At 49.2% G+C, this 17,285-nt stretch overlaps 1 protein-coding gene across 5 annotated transcripts in view; it reads right to left on the minus strand.

Moving 5' to 3' along the window:
• Window positions 1–17,285, minus strand: part of SHOC1 (shortage in chiasmata 1) — a 549,593-nt gene that overhangs the window by 517,307 nt on the left and 15,001 nt on the right. For 4 of the 5 annotated variants that reach the window (XM_077251012.1, XM_077251020.1, XM_077251029.1 and 1 more), the window contains exon 1: window positions 4,740–4,858. The exons of the other annotated variant lie outside the window; for it this stretch is intronic. The gene's annotated coding sequence lies outside the window, so the exon portion shown is untranslated. Of the gene's footprint in view, window positions 1–4,739; window positions 4,859–17,285 lie in introns of those variants that run through there. 5 annotated transcript variants of the gene reach the window in all.

Raw genomic sequence — 17,285 nt, forward strand, 5'->3', positions numbered from 1 at the left:
CACTCTCTCGTGGGCGGCGGTACTGGCCCAGAGCCACTCATATTACGATGGTGTGTCTGACGTTGGGTGTGCACCACCACCGCCAGAGACACTTCATTGTACTATGAGGGACCCTGTGCCAGTGCCGTTGGCAAAAAGTGGGCACACCCACCTGTCCAGGCAAACGGCACTCGCAAGGGTGCTTGCGCCAAGTGGTGACCACGGCCCCGTGGGGGGAGTCAGCCCATTTTGGGAGGTGTAAAAATGGCCTATGGTGGACATTCAGCAGCTGCAAATGGAGGAATTGGAGCAGTCAGTAAGAGGAGGCAAAAAGCAAGACCTTTTTACAGGAAAGCTACGTGTCAGCAGGGGAAGATGGGGCAAAATAATTTGAAATCCATGATTGGTTCATTTTAATGAAGGTTAGATCATCAACATTTTGGGTAGCCAGACGAGTCCTTTTTTCAGTCAGTATTGAACCAGCAGCACTGAATACTCTTTCTGATAGCACATTAGCAGCTGGGCAAGCGAGCTCCTGTAATGCATATTCTGTCAATTCAGGCCAAGTGTCTATTTTAGATGCCCAGTAATCAAAGGGGAATGACGGGTGAGGGAGAACATCGATAAGGGAGGAAAAATAGTTCGTAACCATACTGGACAAATGTTGTCTCCTGTCACTTTGAATTGATGCAGCAGTACCTGTCGTGTCTGCGGTCATTGCAAAATCACTCCACAACCTGGTCATAAAACCCCTCTGTCCAACACCACTTCCGATTTGTGCACCTCTAACACCTCAGCCATGTTGCCCCCTGCAGCTCGTGTGAGAACCATCACCGCCGCTGTGTGCTGGGAATGCCTGAACCAAACGGTCTACAAGAGTTGCTTGTTTGGTAGCCAATATTTGCTCAAGGTTCTCATGTGGCATGATATTTTGCAATTTCCCTTTATAGAGTGGATCCAGGAGGCAGGCCAACCAGTAATCATCATCGGTCATCAATTTGATAATGCGGGGGTCCCTCTTTAGGATACACAAGGCATAATCAGCCATGTGGGCCAATGTTTCAGGTGTCAATTCACTGCTTGTGTTGGGTTGAGGAGCACTTTCTGGCAAATCAACATCAGTTGTCTCCCGCAAAAACCCTGTACCTGACCTTGCAATGCCACCAGTTTCTATTGCCCCCTGAGAAGCTTCCTCCTCCCAAAAATATTCATCCCCATCATCCTCCTCCTCCTCCTCTTCGTCCGCCACCTCATCCAGGAGAGTTCCCTGGGCAGACAATGGCTGACTGTCATCAAGACTTCCTTCCTCCTCAGCTGCAGACACCTGCTCCTTAATGTGCATCAAACTTTGCATCAGCAGACTCATTAGTGGGATGCTGATGCTTATGATGGCATCGTCTGCACTTACCAGCTGTGTGCATTCCTCAAAACACTGAAGGTCTTGACAGAGGTCTTGTAGCTTCGACCACTGCACACCTGACAACTCCATGTCTGCCATCCAACTGCCTGCCCGTGTATGTGCATCCTCCCACAAATACATTACAGCATGCCTCTGTTCGCACAGCCTCTGAAGCATGTGCAGTGTGGAGTTCCACCTTGTTGCAACGTCGATTATTAGGCGGTGCTGGGGAAGCTTCAGCAATCGCTGGTGGTTCTGCATATGGCTGGAGTGTACGGGCGACTGGCGGATGTGCGAGCAAAGTCTTCGCACCTTCAGGAGCAGGGCTGGTAACCCCGGATAACTTTTCATGAAGCACTGCACCACCAGGTTCAAGGTGTGAGCCAGGCAAGGTATGTGTTTCAGTTCTGAAAGGGCTATGGCAGCCATAAAATTCCTTCTGTTATCACTGACTACCTTGCCTGCCTCAAGATGTACACTGCCCAGCCATGACTGAGTTTCTTGCTGCAAGAACTCGGCCAGAACTTCTGCGGTGTGTCTGTTGTCGCCCAAACACTTCATTTCCAACACAGCCTGCTGATGCTTACCACTAGATGTTCCATAATGGAACACCTCGTGTGCAACACTGGCAGCTGCGGATGGAGTGGTAGGGCGACTGCGCTCTGTGGATGAGATTTCGCTTCTGGAGGTGGAGGAGGAGGAGGAAGAAGGTTGTCGAACGCCTACTGCCAACTGTTTCCTAGACCTTTGGCTAGGCAGAACTGTCCCACTATGGCTGTCCCCTGTGGACCCTGCATCCACCACATTAACCCAGTGTGCCGTGATGGACACGTAACGTCCCTGGCCATGCCTACTGGTCCATGCATCTGTTGTGAGGTGAACCTTTCTGCTGACTGATTGCCTGAGTGCATGGACAATGCGGTCTTTGACATGCTCGTGGAGGGCTGGGATGGCTTTTCTCGCAAAGAAGTGTCGACTGGGTAGGTCATAGTGTGGTACTGCGTAGGCCATCAGGGCTTTGAAAGCTTCACTTTCAACCAACCGGTAGGGCATCATCTCTAACGAGATTAGTCTAGCAATGTGGGCGTTCAAACCCTGTGTACGCGGATGAGAGGGTGAGTACTTTCTTTTCCTAACGAGAGTCTCTTGTAGGGTTAGCTGGACTGGAGAGGTGCATATGGTGGAACAAGCGGTGGTGGTGGTGGACATGGCAGATTGAGAGAGGGTTGGTGATGGTATTCTAGATGTTGACCTACATACAGTGTTTCCTACCAAAAACCTTGTGATTCCCTGACTGCTTTGGCCTTGCGATGATACCTCCACATTTGCTGCTAGTGGTGTCCTAACTGGTGGGCTTACAGTGAGAGAAGCAATGTAGCGTTGCTGACTACATTCATTCTGAGCAGGTGCACCAACGGTACGGGACGTTTGGTAGTTAGTGCAGGCTTGCAAGTGCATGCTGGTTAAATGTCTACGCATGCACGTTGTATTTAAATTTTTGACATTCTGCCCTCTGCTAAAGGTCTTTGAGCATTTCTTACATATAACTTTGCACTGATCATTCGGATCTTTGTTAAAAAATTGCCACACTGCACTTGGAGTGCCCCCACTGCCGCAGGGCAGAGGGGCACCCGGTACCGGGTCTCTGCGTCTCAGTCCTGGGGTTGTCACGGTGGCTAGGCCCGGTCCGTGACCCTGCTGAGGGGCGTCCAGTGAAAGTTGAGAATGTGATGATGTTGTGGTGCAGTGTAAGTCGCGGTGAATAACGAGGACACCAGGTTGCAGTCTCTTTACCTCTTTACTGAAGGCTTCAGGATCCTCAGTCCGGAATACGATTAACCGGGCTACCCGAGTCCGGCCGGTCCGATGGCACCTCCAGAGTTCCCTTTGTAGGTGGAAATCTGTGCCTACCTTTTAGCGCTTGTGTCTTGTAGTCCTTCCCTGCTGTGCTTACGGGATAGTCCTCACAACTGTTGTGTCTGTTTCTGAAGTTCCCTCACAACTCGATTATGATGTTCTTCTTCGTCCCCCCAGATGATATGGCTAGGACGCACCCGTATGACGGGTAGGCTCAGAGCTCTTCCGGGACCCTAGAGTCGCCCCTCTCCAAATGTTGCCCCCTGTGTCTGCTTAGGTGATTTTGGGTGAGCCCGCCTAGAACTGACTGTCCTGCCGTACGTTTGAAGTAAGGCCTGGAGCTCAATACTTCCTCGGCGTTTCCGGCCACCGGCTGCGCGCCTCAGTAGGATGTTGCCTCGTCTTACAGCACGACTCCTACTGGTGTTTCTCCTTGTTGCGTTGATCTCGTTTCTCACTCAGCACAATAAACCTCGCTTCTTGTCCTTTCTTGGGGTACCGCCGCGATGAAGTGCAGGCACGGTCCCGTAATGTTCTTTCTGTTCGCTAGGCCTCTGTCAGGATCCCACCCCTGACAGGGACCCCCCTGAATCTTCCCCTGCAACACCCTCTGCCACAGGATGTTGCCTGGTTCCAACCCAGTCAGCTTCTCTCTAACTTCCTATCTAACCCCCAGTTTTACCAGATTGTGAGGAGTGGCCTTATACATAGCACCCTTAGCTCCCCCTGGAGGCCAGACTGTGAAGTGTATTGTGTTGTGATTCGGTTCGTGGGCTCCCCCGGTGGTCTCTTGTGGTACTGGTGTCCTGCAAGCTTTGTCTTCTCAGTTCACCTGTTCCTATCAGGATGTGGGAGTATCCTATTTAACCTTGCTCCTCAGTCATTCTAATGCTGGCCATCAATGTATCCAGAGTGATTCTGTTGCATGTTCCTGCTCCCAGTTTTCTGCTCAGCTAAGTTGGACACTTTAGTCCTTAAGTCTATTTTTGTATGTTTTGTCCAGTTTGCACTTATGTGAATCTCTGCAGCTGGAAGCTCTTGTTGGGTTGAAATTACCACTCCAGTGGCATGAGTTGTCACATGAGTTAAGGTAATTTCAGGATGGTGTTTTGAAGGGTTTTGCAGCTGACCGCGAAGTCCTCTGTTGTATCTTTCTGCTATTTAGTTAGCGGGCCTCTCTGTGCTAAATCTGCTTTCATACTACGTGTGTCTTTTCATCTGCTCTCACCGTTATTATATGTGGGGGGCTGCTATCTCCTGTGGGGACATTCTCTGGAGGCAAGCCAGTACTGTGTTTTCTTCTACCAGGGGTAGTTAGTTCTCCGGCTGGCGCGCGGCATCTAGAGACAACGCAGGAATGCCCCCTGGCTACTTCTAGTGTGGTGTGTAGGTTTAGCATCGCGGTCAGCTCTAGTTTCCATCACCCGAGAGCTTGTCCGTTTATTCTATGCTTCTGATGTTTCCTTGCCATTGGAAACCATAACAGTATTGGTGTCTGTGATACCTGGTCAGGTGAACTCCTTCAGTGCCATCAGACGTACCATAGCCCCCCTTAGCGTCGGAGCATCAGTACTGCAACGACCAGGACTCTGGGGCGCTGCACTCCCCCCCGGTTAAATCCAGTACTCCTGGACTGGGAAGAAAACAACAATACATGTCAGCAAAAAGACATACAATTTTTGAAATGCAATAACAAGTAAATTTGAACAGAGCTTCCCTTTATGGGAGGTGAGGACACTTGAACGTTACAAACATGGTTTAATATTTTAAATAACATACTATAAATAACTTCTCTTACCCAACCGGGTATTCTACTTAGTGCAATTTCTGAACAATAATTTAACATGGCCTTTAAGGACGTATACGCTGAATCCACTAAAGACCTTCTTATAAAACACTATAAGGCTAATCAACTTTTCTTCATTTTCCACCTTTACATCTGCAGGACCGCCTGTCTATCTGCCCCAGGCCTACTGCCTCTCGCTCTGTTGCAGGACCGCCCCATTCCTCATCAGGGCCTACTGCCTTTCTGCTACTATACACAGTATAGAACTTATCAACCTTCTCTCAGTTTAGGATCGCTGAGCCATATCTGTACGGCTCCTAGGAGGACTCACTGACTAACCCCGTACGGGTTCACTTCCTGTCCTCATTCTCTAACACATTATTAAACATTTCTTACAATTAACTAGCTAACTACATATAACTTTGACATGTAAGCATTATTCGACTTTAAGTGCTATTGGTGAACGTCCCCTTCAAGAGGGGACCAAGTCTCTCGGAGGTAGTGCAACTTCTCAAGCTGCAAGTTCGTATACAGCAAGGACTCCGGTGCTGTTTCCAAGAACAGTTTCTTCGCAAAGAGTCCTTTTCTTTGTAAAACCAGTAGAGGGCACCTTTAAGAAGGTGCGAACTATTTACAATAAGTTTGTAATCATGCAGCACATGATCCAGCAGTTCTTTTCAACAATGATGAACAAGAAACAAAAACAAAAAGGCAAAAGTAGGGATCCCGGGTAAACTAAGGGATCCCTTTAAGAGTTAACCCTAGTCGGGTTGTAGCAGCAGAACAAAAAGAAAAACAATCAACTATATACATTTCCGTGGTATCGAGGTTTATCCCTCTAAGACTGGGGGTGGCTTCCGTGGGTACTGCCCACCACCGGCTACCACATAGAGTGCATCCGCACCCTTAATGGGGGTCTGTATACTCACGGTTCTCCTCGGGGTGATGGTCCGCAGGCATTTGGCACACAAGGAGATTGGAGCAATGACCGCCGGTCCCGGGGAATCATAGGAAAGTGGCACAGTCACTTCTGGCTTGTACTTGCGCACGTGCAAAGCATACCACCGTTTGTCTCCCCAGTGGCGGGTGTACCGAACGCGGTCCCCCGGGTAAAGATCCCGGCCTGGGTGTCCCTCGATGAGGTGTGCCTCCACATCCCTCCGGTTCACGAATACCTCCAAGGCGAGACCGGGCTCTTTGATGAAGCCCCAACCTCCCTGCATCCGAAAAGTGCTGATGACTCCATAGCGCTGCAGGCCCCAGTCCTCCTCAGCTGCCCGCCTAACCTGGATTTTGGCCTGGAGGTCCTTTTCCCGCTCGGCCCGTCGGTGGAGTTCCTTCTTACGGGCCCACTCTTCCTCCTGTCGGCGTAGCTGCTGGCAATATTCCCGTTGGTGGATAACCTCGATGCTCTCCCCCTCGGGCTGAGCCTCTCCAGGGAACCCGATCAAGTTGGTGGTAGCGCGGGTCCACTTGAAGGTCATCCACTCACCCTGGAGGTTCACGGGCTGCGCAGTGGGCCGTAAGGGGACATCGGCGGTCTTTAGCGTCTCCCACGGCCGCTCGCATTCAAGGTGGCTACACACCCGTCCGGGTGGTCTGGGTGGAGGGGAGTCTATGTCCACAAGCAGGGGCTCTTCGGCCACCCGGCCCGGGTTAATGGCGCCATCCGCCTCCGCGGTATCCCCGGCGGTGCCAGCGCTTGGGGGTGGCATGGCTCCTCACTGGTAGCGGCTTTTCGCCGACACAGACTCCGAAGCTGACGGCATAGCTCCTCCACTTCCACCCTGAGAATTTCCCGGTCCTCGCAGCCTGGTGAAAGTTTGCTCAGCTCCCATTGGCTGGGACTGGTGCGGGCCTTCTCCCCCTCTTCTGGGAGACCTTCGCTCGTCATCTTGCCAATCTGGCTCTGCCCCGCATTGTCCAGGGCTTCCGGCCTTCCCCCATCTGGGGGGCAGTTCCTCTTCCCGCCGCCGTCCCAGACTAGGAGGCGGACCTCCCTTGTTGAAGGGCATATCTCCCGAACATAGTAGTACTTGTGGGGGGCTGGCTCAACTTTCGCGCCATTCTTCCAAGCTACTCCCACGACGACACGCCCCGCTCTTCCGACACGCCACATGGTGCCGCAATGGCGGCGGTTTTGGCGGGAACTTTTGGTGGCAAGTGGCAATGCGCAGTCTTTGCAATAAGTCACAGTCCAAGCACAACAAATCAGAATTCCAAGGCACACATGACCTGATTCTTCAGGCTTAAGTAGATCCTGTTCGTGACGCCAAGTTGGAGCGCCCCCACTGCCGCAGGGCCGAGGGGCACCCGGTACCGGGCCTCTGCATCTCAGTCCTGGGGTTGTCACGGTACCTAGGCCCGGTCCGTGACCCTGCTGAGGGTCGTCCAGTGAAAGTTGAGAATGTGATGATGTTGTGGTGCGGTGTAGGTCGCGGTGAATAACGAGGACACTAGGTTGCAGTCTCTTTACCTCTTTACTGAAGGCTTCAGGATCCTCAGTCCGGAATACGGTTAACCGGGCTACCCGAGTCCGGCCGGTCCGATGGCACCTCCAGAGTTCCCTTTGTAGGTGGAAATCTGTGCCTACCTTCTAGCGCTTGTGTCTTGTAGTCCTTCCCTGCTGTGCTTACGGGATAGTCCTCACAAGTCACAACTGTTGTGTCTGTTTCTGAAGTTCCCTCACAACTCGATTATGATGTTCTTCTTCGTCCCCCCAGATGATATGGCTAGGACGCACCCGTATGACGGGTAGGCTCGGAGCTCTTCCGGGACCCTAGAATCGCCCCTCTCCAAATGTTGCCCCCTGTGTCTGCTTAGGTGATTTTGGGTGAGACAGCCCACCTAGAACTGACTGTCCTGCCGTACGTTTGAAGTAAGGCCTGGAGCTCAATACTTCCTCGGCGTTTCCGGCCACCGGCTGCGCGCCTCAGTAGGATGTTGCCTCGTCTTACAGCACGACTCCTACTGGTGTTTCTCCTTGTTGCGTTGATCTCATTTCTCACTCAGCACAATAAACCTCGCTTCTTGTCCTTTCTTGGGGTACCGCCGCGATGAAGTGCAGGCACGGTCCCGTAACGTTCTTTCTGTTCGCTAGGCCTCTGTCAGGATCCCACCCCTGACAGGGACCCCCCTGAATCTTCCCCTGCAACACCCTCTGCCACAGGATGTTGCCTGGTTCCAACCCAGTCAGCTTCTCTCTAACTTCCTATCTAACCCCCAGTTTTACCAGATTGTGAGGAGTGGCCTAATACATAGCACCCTTAGCTCCCACTGGAGGCCAGACTGTGAAGTGTATTGGTGTCTGTGATACCTGGTCAGGTGAACTCCTTCAGTGCCATCAGACGTACCATAGCCCCCCTTAGCGGCGGAGCATCAGTACTGCAATGACCAGGACTCTGGGGCGCTGCACTCTCTTCCTACTATCGAATACCTTTTCAGCCATTGCACACTGTGCTGCTTTCACCGGATGGCCACGCTGTCCTAAAACTGGTTTTGTTTTCGACACACGTTTTTGGCCTGATACGGGCCTGCCAGATGAAAGCTGTTGCGATGTTGATGCCTGCTGCGGCTCCTCCTCCTCCGCTTTAGAGCTACTGCCAGCGGCACCCTGTTCCCCCAATGGCTGCCAATCTGGGTCTACAACTGGGTCATCTATCACCTCCTCTTAAATGTTCTGTGCACCTTCCTCTGTGTCACCGTGTAAAGTGCTATAGCGTTCGGGACGGGGCACCATAGTCTCATCAGGGTCAGATTCTGGCTGAGTACACTGCGAGGGCAATGTTGTGATCTGAGTCAATGGAACAGCCTAAAAATCTAGCTGAGGCTGTGCATCTGTGCACTCCATGTCTGATTCATCTTGTAATGGGCTGTGAACTATTTCCCTTTCTAACCCTGGCACGGTATGTGTAAAGAGCTCCATGGAGTAAACTGTAGTGTCACCTGCCGCATCCTTCACTTTTGCTTTGGGTGTAGGACACAAGGAAGTGACTTGTTCCTGACTGTGAGCATCCACTGACGACTCTCTGCTTTTAAATTTGGAACTTTCAAACGAGGAGGCGAAAGAGCTAGAGGCTGAGTCAGCAAGGAAAGCCAAAACTTTTTCCTGCTGCTCCGGCTTTAAAAGCGGTTTTCCTACTCCCAGAAAAGGGAGCTTTCGAGGCCTTGTGTAGCCAGACGATGATGCTGGCTCAACAACTCAAGCCTTAGGTGCAATTTTGCTTTTCCCACTACCACCAGATGCTCCTCCACCACCACCATCATTACCAGCTGGCAATGACCGCCCACGGCCTCTTCCACCAGACTTCCTCATTTTTGGGAAAGTGTAAACAATATTAATCTCCCTTTTTATGTGTGGGAGACTGCTGCAAAAAAAAAACAGGCCCACTGTATTACACTACACAGTGTAAGTGGCAGAAAGTGGCTGGCAGATATAAGCCAAACAGAACTGACCCAGATGCACTTAGTGGCAATATAAATCTCCCTTTTTATGTGTGGGAGACTGCGGCAAAAATAAGGCCCACTGTATTACACTGCACAGTATTAGTGGCAGAAAGTGACTGGCAGATATACACCAAACAGAACTGACCCAGATGCACTTAGTGGCAATATAAATCTCCCTTTTTATGTGTGGGAGACTGCTGCAAAAAAAAACAGGCCCACTGTATTACACTACACAGTATAAATGGCAGAACGTGGCTGGCAGATATACGCCAATCAGAACTGACGCAGATGCACTTAGTGGCAATATAAATCTCACTTTTTATGTGTGGGAGACTGCTGCTGCAAAAAAAACAGGCCCACTGTATTACACTACACAGTATAAGTGGCAGAACGTGGCTGGCAGATATACGCCAAACAGAACTGACGCAGATGCACTTAGTGGCAATATAAATCTCCCTTTTTATATGTGGGAGACTGCTGCTGCAAAAAAAACATGCCCACTGTATTACACTACACAGTATAAGTGGCAGAAAGTGGCTGGAAGACATATAAAAAAAGGGACTGTACTACAATAACAATCTCCCTACAATGATCTTAGGACAAGTATAGCAGCCAGCAATAAAAAGGACTGCTGCACACAAAAGTGTGGACAAATAAACAATAGAACTGTGCAGAAAGGAGCAACAGGATTTTTGCTTTTAAAAAAGCAGTTGGTTTGCACAGCGGTGTACAAACAGCAATGCAGCTATCAGGGAGCCTTATAAGCTACAGAGCTGATGCACAGAAATCTAGCCTCCACTGTCCCTGCAAAGAAAAGGTGGTGTGGGACAGTGGAAATCGCTACAGCACAAGCGGTTTGGGGGTTAATCTTTCCTCCCTAACAATATCCCTGCTTCTGACGAAGCTGCAGCAACCTCTCCCTATGCTCAGATCGGCAGAAGTAAGATGGCGGTCTGCGTGCACGCCCCTTTATAGCCCCTGTGATGCCGCAGAAAGCAAGCCAATCACTGTCATGCCCTTCTCTAAGATGGGACGAGATCTATGTCATCACGCTGCCCACACTCTGCGTCCACCTTCATTGACTGAGAAATGGCGCTGAAAGTGTCATATGAAACGCGACTTTGGCGCGAAGATCGCTGACAGCATGGCCGATCCCACACTGGGATCGGGTCGGGTTTCACGAAACCCGACTTTGCCGAAAGTCGGTGATTTTTTAAATTGTCTGATCCGTTTCTCTCAACCCTAGTTGAGAGGACTCCAAAAATTCAAGGTGAACAAAGCCTTAGGGCTCATTCAGTTCTATACTTGGTTTTCAAGGATTGAATTATTACATCTTAAGGTCAACAGGGCTGTTTACATGTCTGTGTACATTTGCGGACTTAGTGGTTCATATAAAAGCATGGGCCAATGTTGATCTGATTCTGGAATCACAATCCCTAATGCAAGTTTATGGGTTTATGAAAAAATTAGACGCGTTACAGGGGGGGGAGCTTTCCAACCCGGGCAGACCTTTGCACTCAACTGTAGGGGGCGTGTCAGGTATAAATGGGTGGTGCACAGGAAAGCGGGTCACTTGGCGGGAAGACAGAGCATGCAGCAGGAGAAGGTTGACTCACTCTCTGCGGGGCTACGCAACAACACAGGCCCACGATGCAGTACCTCAGATCTTGCGCACACTGACCATGAGGGACGTGAGGTAGTGTGTGTCCGTCCAGTCTGATTACCGGAGCTCTGACCTGCACAACTCCGCTACCAGCCGAGAGTGTGTGGCCTAGATCTGACCAGGCAGATTGTCAAGAACAGTGTTGTGAATTCTGCTCTTGGGTTCCCTCCGGTGGTTGTAATGCAGTTGTCCCTGGGTTGCAGTCCTGAGCAGGTGTCCCTGCTGATTGCAGCTCTCTCTGGGTATTTGGGTTTGCAGGATCCATTGGCCCTTGCCAGTTGTCCATTGTTCTTGGAGGTCTTGCATCTCTGTCTGGTTCTTCCTGCCCTGCTGCCAAATCAGCCAAGATAAGTGTCTGGGTTTTGTTTCTGCAGCACACATGCTGTGTGCTTTACTATTCAGTACTATTCATTGTTTTTTTTTGTCCAGCTTAGACTGTGTTTGGATTTTTTCAGTCATGTTGGATTCTCAGGAGATGCAGATATACTTTCCATGTCTTTGGTTAGATGTGGAGTTTTTGTATTATCTGCTGTGGATATTTTTGGGGTTTTGGTGCTGACCGCTTGGTATTCTGTCCTATCCTTTTCTATTTAGCTAGAGTGGCTTCTAGTTGCGGTGTCAGTTTATGGTTTGCGGTCAGTACAGGTTCCACCTACTCCAGAGAAAGTCTCATGCGGCTCCAAGGTCACCGGATCATAACAGTACAACTGGCCAATAATGAGTTAAATGCATCTCAGAAGAAGGGAAGAAAGGTGTTGAGCCATTTTTTTTTCTGTAGCCTGTTTTGTCTTTCCTTCCCTCTTTTTCTCTGGGTGGCTGAGGAGTCTTGTGCTAACATGGATGTTCAGGGATTAGCTTCTCGTGTAGTCCAGCTTGCTGCTAGGGTACAGGATATTTCTGATTATATTGTTCAGACTCCAGTTTTAGAGCCTAAGATTCCTACTCCTGATTAGTTTTTTGGGGACAGGTCCAAATTTTTGAGTTTTAAAAACAACTGTAAACTGTTTTTTTCTCTGAAACCTCGATCCTCTGGTGATTCCATTCAGCAGGTTAAAATTGTCATCTCCCTGCTGCGTGGCGATCCTCAGGATTGGGCATTTTCCCTGGAATCTGGGAATCCGGCCTTGCTTAATGTAGACACCTTTTTTCAGGCTTTAGGATTATTATATGATGAACCAAATTCTGTGGATCAAGCGGAGAAGACCTTGTTGGCCCTGTCTCAGGGTCAAGAAGCGGCAGAATTGTATTGTCAGAAATTTAGAAAATGGTCTGTGTTGACTAAATGGAATGATGACGCTTTGGTGGCAATTTTCAGAAAGGGTCTTTCTGAATCCGTTAAAGATGTTATGGTGGGGTTTCTCACGCCTTTCGGTCTGAGTGATTCTATGTCTCTGGCCATTCAGATTGATCGGCGCTTGCGGGAGTGCAGAACTGTGCGCGCTGTGGCGTTGTCCTCAGAGCAGATGCCTGAGCCAATGCAGTGTGATAGGATTCTGTCTAGAACGGAACAACAAGGATTCAGACGTCAGAATAGGTTGTGTTTTTATTGTGGCGATGCTTCTCATGTCATTTCAGTCTGCCCTAAACGTACAAAGAGGATTGCTAGTTCATTTACCATCAGTACTGTACAACCTAAATTTCTGTTATCTGTGTCCTTGATTTGCTCATTGTCATCATTTTCTGTCAAAGCATTTGTGGATTCAGGCGCCGCCCTGAACTTAATGGACTTTGAGTTTGCCAGGCGTTGTGGTTTCCCCTTGCAGTCTTTGCAGAACCCTATTCCTTTAAGGGGCATTGATGCTACACCTTTGGCTAAAAATAAGCCCCAGTTTTGGACACAGGTGACCATGTGCATGGCGCCAGCTCATCAGGAAGATTGTCGTTTTCTGGTGTTGCATAATTTGCATGATGCTATCGTGCTGGGTTTTCCGTGGTTGCAGGTACATAATCCTGTGTTGGATTGGAAGTCTATGTCTGTGACTAGCTGGGGTTGTCAGGGGGTTCATAATGACGTTCCTTTGATGTCAATCTCCTCTTCTTCCTCTTCTGAAGTTCCAGAGTTTTTGTCTTATTTTCAGGATGTATTCGATGAGCCCAAGTCCAGTTCCCTTCCACCGCATAGGGACTGTGATTGTGCGATTGACTTGATTCCAGGCTGTAATTTTCCTAAGGGCCGACTTTTCAACCTGTCTGTGCCTGAACATACCGCCATGCGGAATTATGTTAAGGAGTCTTTGGAGAAAGGGCATATTCGGCCATCTTCTTCACCGTTGGGAGCGGGATTTTTTTTTGTTGCTAAGAAGGATGGCTCCTTGAGACCCTGTATTGATTATCGCCTCTTGAATAAGATCACGGTCAAGTTTCAATACCCTTTACCTCTGCATTCCGATTTGTTTGCTAGGATTAAGGGGGCTAGTTGGTTTACGAAGATTGACCTTCGGGGGGCATATAATCTTGTTCGTATTAAGCAGGGTGATGAATGGAAAACTGCCTTTAATACGCCCGAAGGCCATTTTGAATACTTTGTGATGCCATTCGGGCTCTCTAATGCTCCATCTGTTTTTCAGCCCTTCATGCATGATATCTTCCGGACTTATCTTGATAAATTCATGATTGTATATTTGGATGACATTTTAATTTTTTCCGATGATTGGGAGTCTCATGTGGAACAGGTCAGGATGGTATTTCAGATCCTTCGTGATAATGCTTTGTTTGTGAAGGGGTCTAAGTGTCTCTTTGGAGGGCAGAAGGTTTCTTTTTTGAGCTTCATTTTTTCTCCCTCATCTATGGAGATGGATCCAGTTAAGGTTCAGGCCATTCATGATTGGATTCAACCCACATCCGTGAAGAGCCTTCGGAAATTTTTGGGCTTTGCTAATTTTTATCACCGTTTCATTGCTAACTTCTCCAGTGTGGTTAAACCCTTGACCGATTTGACGAAGAAAGGCGCTGATGTGACGAATTGGTCCTCTGCAGCTGTCTCTGCCTTTCAGGAGCTTAAACGCCGATTCACTTCTGCCCCGGTGTTGCGTCAACCGGATGTTTCTCTTCCGTTTCAGGTTGAGGTTGACGCTTCTGAGATTGGGGCAGGGGCCGTTTTGTCTCAAAGGGATCCTGTTTGTTCCTTGATGAAACCGTGTGCCTTCTTTTCCCGTAAGTTTTTGCCTGCTGAACGCAATTATGATGTCGGCAATCGGGAGTTGTTGGCTATGAAGTGGGCATTTGAGGAGTGGCGACATTGGCTTGAGGGAGCTAAGCACCGTATTGTGGTCTTGAACGATCATAAAAATCTGATTTACCTCGAGTCTGCCAGACGGCTGAATCCTAGACAGGCTCGATGGTCCTTGTTTTTTTCCCATTTTGATTTCGTGGTCTCGTATCTTCCGGGTTTTAAGAATATTAAGGCTGATGCCCTCTCTAGGAGTTTTTTGCCTTATTCTCCTGAGGTCCTTGAACCGGTCGGGATTCTGAAAGAAGGGGTGGTCCTTTCTGCCATTTCCCCTGATTTACGACGGGTTCTTCAGAAATTTCAGGCTGACAAACCTGACCGCTGTCCAGTGGGGAAACTGTTTTTTCCTGATAGATGGACTAGTAGAGTGATTTCTGAGGTTCATTGTTCTGTGTTGGCTGGCCATCCTGGTATTTTTGGTACCAGAGATTTGGTTGGTAGGTCCTTTTGGTGACCTTCTTTGTCACGTGATGTGCGTTCTTTTGTGCAGTCCTGTGGGACTTGCGCGCGGGCCAAGCCCTGTTGTTCCCGTGCTAGTGGGTTGCTTTTGCCTTTGCCGGTCCCTGAGAGGCCCTGGAAGCATTTTTCTATGGATTTTATTTCTGATCTTCCGGTTTCCCAGAGGATGTCGGTTATCTGGGTTGTTGGTGACCGGTTCTCTAAGATGGTTCATTTGGTGCCTTTGCCTAAATTGCCTTCTTCTTCTGATTTGGTTCCGTTGTTTTTTCAGCATGTGGTTCGTTTGCATGGTATTCCGGAGAATATTGTGTCCGACAGAGGTTCCCAGTTTGTTTCTAGGTTTTGGCGGGCCTTCTGTGCTAGGCTGGGCATTGATTTGTCTTTTTCTTCCGCATTTCATCCTCAGACAAATGGCCAGACCGAGCGAACTAATCAGACTTTGGAAACTAATTTGAGATGCTTTGTGTCTGCTGATCAGGATGATTGGGTGGCTTTCTTGCCATTGGCCGAGTTTGCCCTAATAATCGGGCTAGTTCGGCTACCTTGGTTTCGCCCTTCTTTTGTAATTTTGGTTTTCATCCTCGTTTTTCTTCGGGGCAGGTTGAGCCTTCTGACTGTCCTGGTGTGGATTCTGTGGTTGACAGGTTGCAGCAGATTTGGGCTCATGTGGTGGACAATTTGGTGTTGTCTCAGGAGGAGGCTCAACGTTTTGCTAACCGTCGTCGGTGTGTTGGTTCCCGGCTTCGGGTTGGGGATCTGGTCTGGTTGTCTTCCCATCATGTTCCTATGAAGGTTTCTTCCCCTAAGTTTAAACCTCGGTTTATTGGTCCTTATAGGATTTCTGAGATTATTAATCCGGTGTCTTTTCGATTGGCCCTTACGGCCTCTTTTGCTATCCATAATGTCTTCCATAGATCTTTATTGCGGAAATATGTGGTGCCCGTGGTTCCCTCTGTTGATCCTCCGGCCCCTGTGTTGGTTGATGGGGAGTTGGAGTATGTGGTTGAGAAGATTTTGGATTCTCGCTTTTCTAGGCGGACGCTTCAGTACCTTGTCAAATGGAAGGGTTATGGCCAGGAGGATAATTCTTGGGTTTTTGCCTCTGATGTCCATGCTGCTGATCTGGTCTGTGCCTTTCATCTGGCTTGTCCTGATCGGCCTGGGGGCTCTGGTGAGGGTTCGGTGACCCTTCCTCAAGGGGGGGTACTGCTGTGAATTCTGCTCTTGGGTTCCCTCCGGTGGTTGTTGGCGGTAGTGCAGTTGTCCCTGGGTTGCAGTCCTGAGCAGGTGTCCCTGCTGATTGCAGCTCTCTCTGGGTATTTGGGTTTGCAGGATCCATTGGCCCTTGCCAGTTGTCCATTGTTCTTGGAGGTCTTGCATCTCTGTCTGGTTCTTCCTGCCCTGCTGCCAAATCAGCCAAGATAAGTGTCTGGGTTTTGTTTCTGCAGCACACATGCTGTGTGCTTTACTATTCAGTACTATTCATTGTTTTTTCTTGTCCAGCTTAGACTGTGTTTGGATTTTTTCAGTCATGTTGGATTCTCAGGAGATGCAGATATACTTTCCATGTCTTTGGTTAGATGTGGAGTTTTTGTATTATCTGCTGTGGATATTTTTGGGGTTTTGGTGCTGACCGCTTGGTATTCTGTCCTATCCTTTTCTATTTAGCTAGAGTGGCCTCTTTTGCTAAATCCTGTTTTCTGCCTGCGTGTGTCTTTCCTCTAATACTCACAGTCAATATTTGTGGGGGGCTACCTATCCTTTGGGGTTCTGCTCTGAGGCAAGATAGAATTCCCATTTCCATCTATAGGGGTATTTAGTTCTCCGGCTGTGTCGAGGTGTCTAGGATGTATTAGGTACACCCCACGGCTACTTCTAGTTGCGGTGTCAGTTTATGGTTTGCGGTCAGTACAGGTTCCACCTACTCCAGAGAAAGTCTCATGCGGCTCCAAGGTCACCGGATCATAACAGAACAGGGTAACTACATCCCCGGCACCAACGTTGTTCAGAGACATCTTCCAGTGGAAGCAGAGACTGCTACTCTTAGTGGACATCGCCTCGGTAACCCGCTACCTTGCCTGAAAGAACCAGGATATGCCTTTTCCATCGGGAGACAGTGCTTCACCTTCCTACAGGAACAGGCCAGAAACATCACGTGTCACCTACAGCGCCATCGTGGGATTTCAAGCTTCCATCGCACGGAAACCATCAGATTGATAAGTTTATCAGTTTCCTAACCATTTGTTCTTACCCTGATACGAAACCCAAGTTTATTTCCTCCTTAACCCTTTCTCTCCCTGCATGGAGTAATCCTTGTAATAAACCCGCTAACTCTTGTTCTGCCTCCTGCTCGTCACTGCATCCCGCGTTCTTGCTATCTCACATAGGGAAAGCAACAGCTCATCATGATTAAGATGAGCTGTGGCATCACACCCCAGCCCTGCCCATTTTGGCAGAGCTGGTATAA

This window comes from Ranitomeya variabilis, chromosome 1, assembly GCF_051348905.1.
Source record: "Ranitomeya variabilis isolate aRanVar5 chromosome 1, aRanVar5.hap1, whole genome shotgun sequence".
NCBI lineage: Eukaryota > Metazoa > Chordata > Amphibia > Anura > Dendrobatidae > Ranitomeya > Ranitomeya variabilis.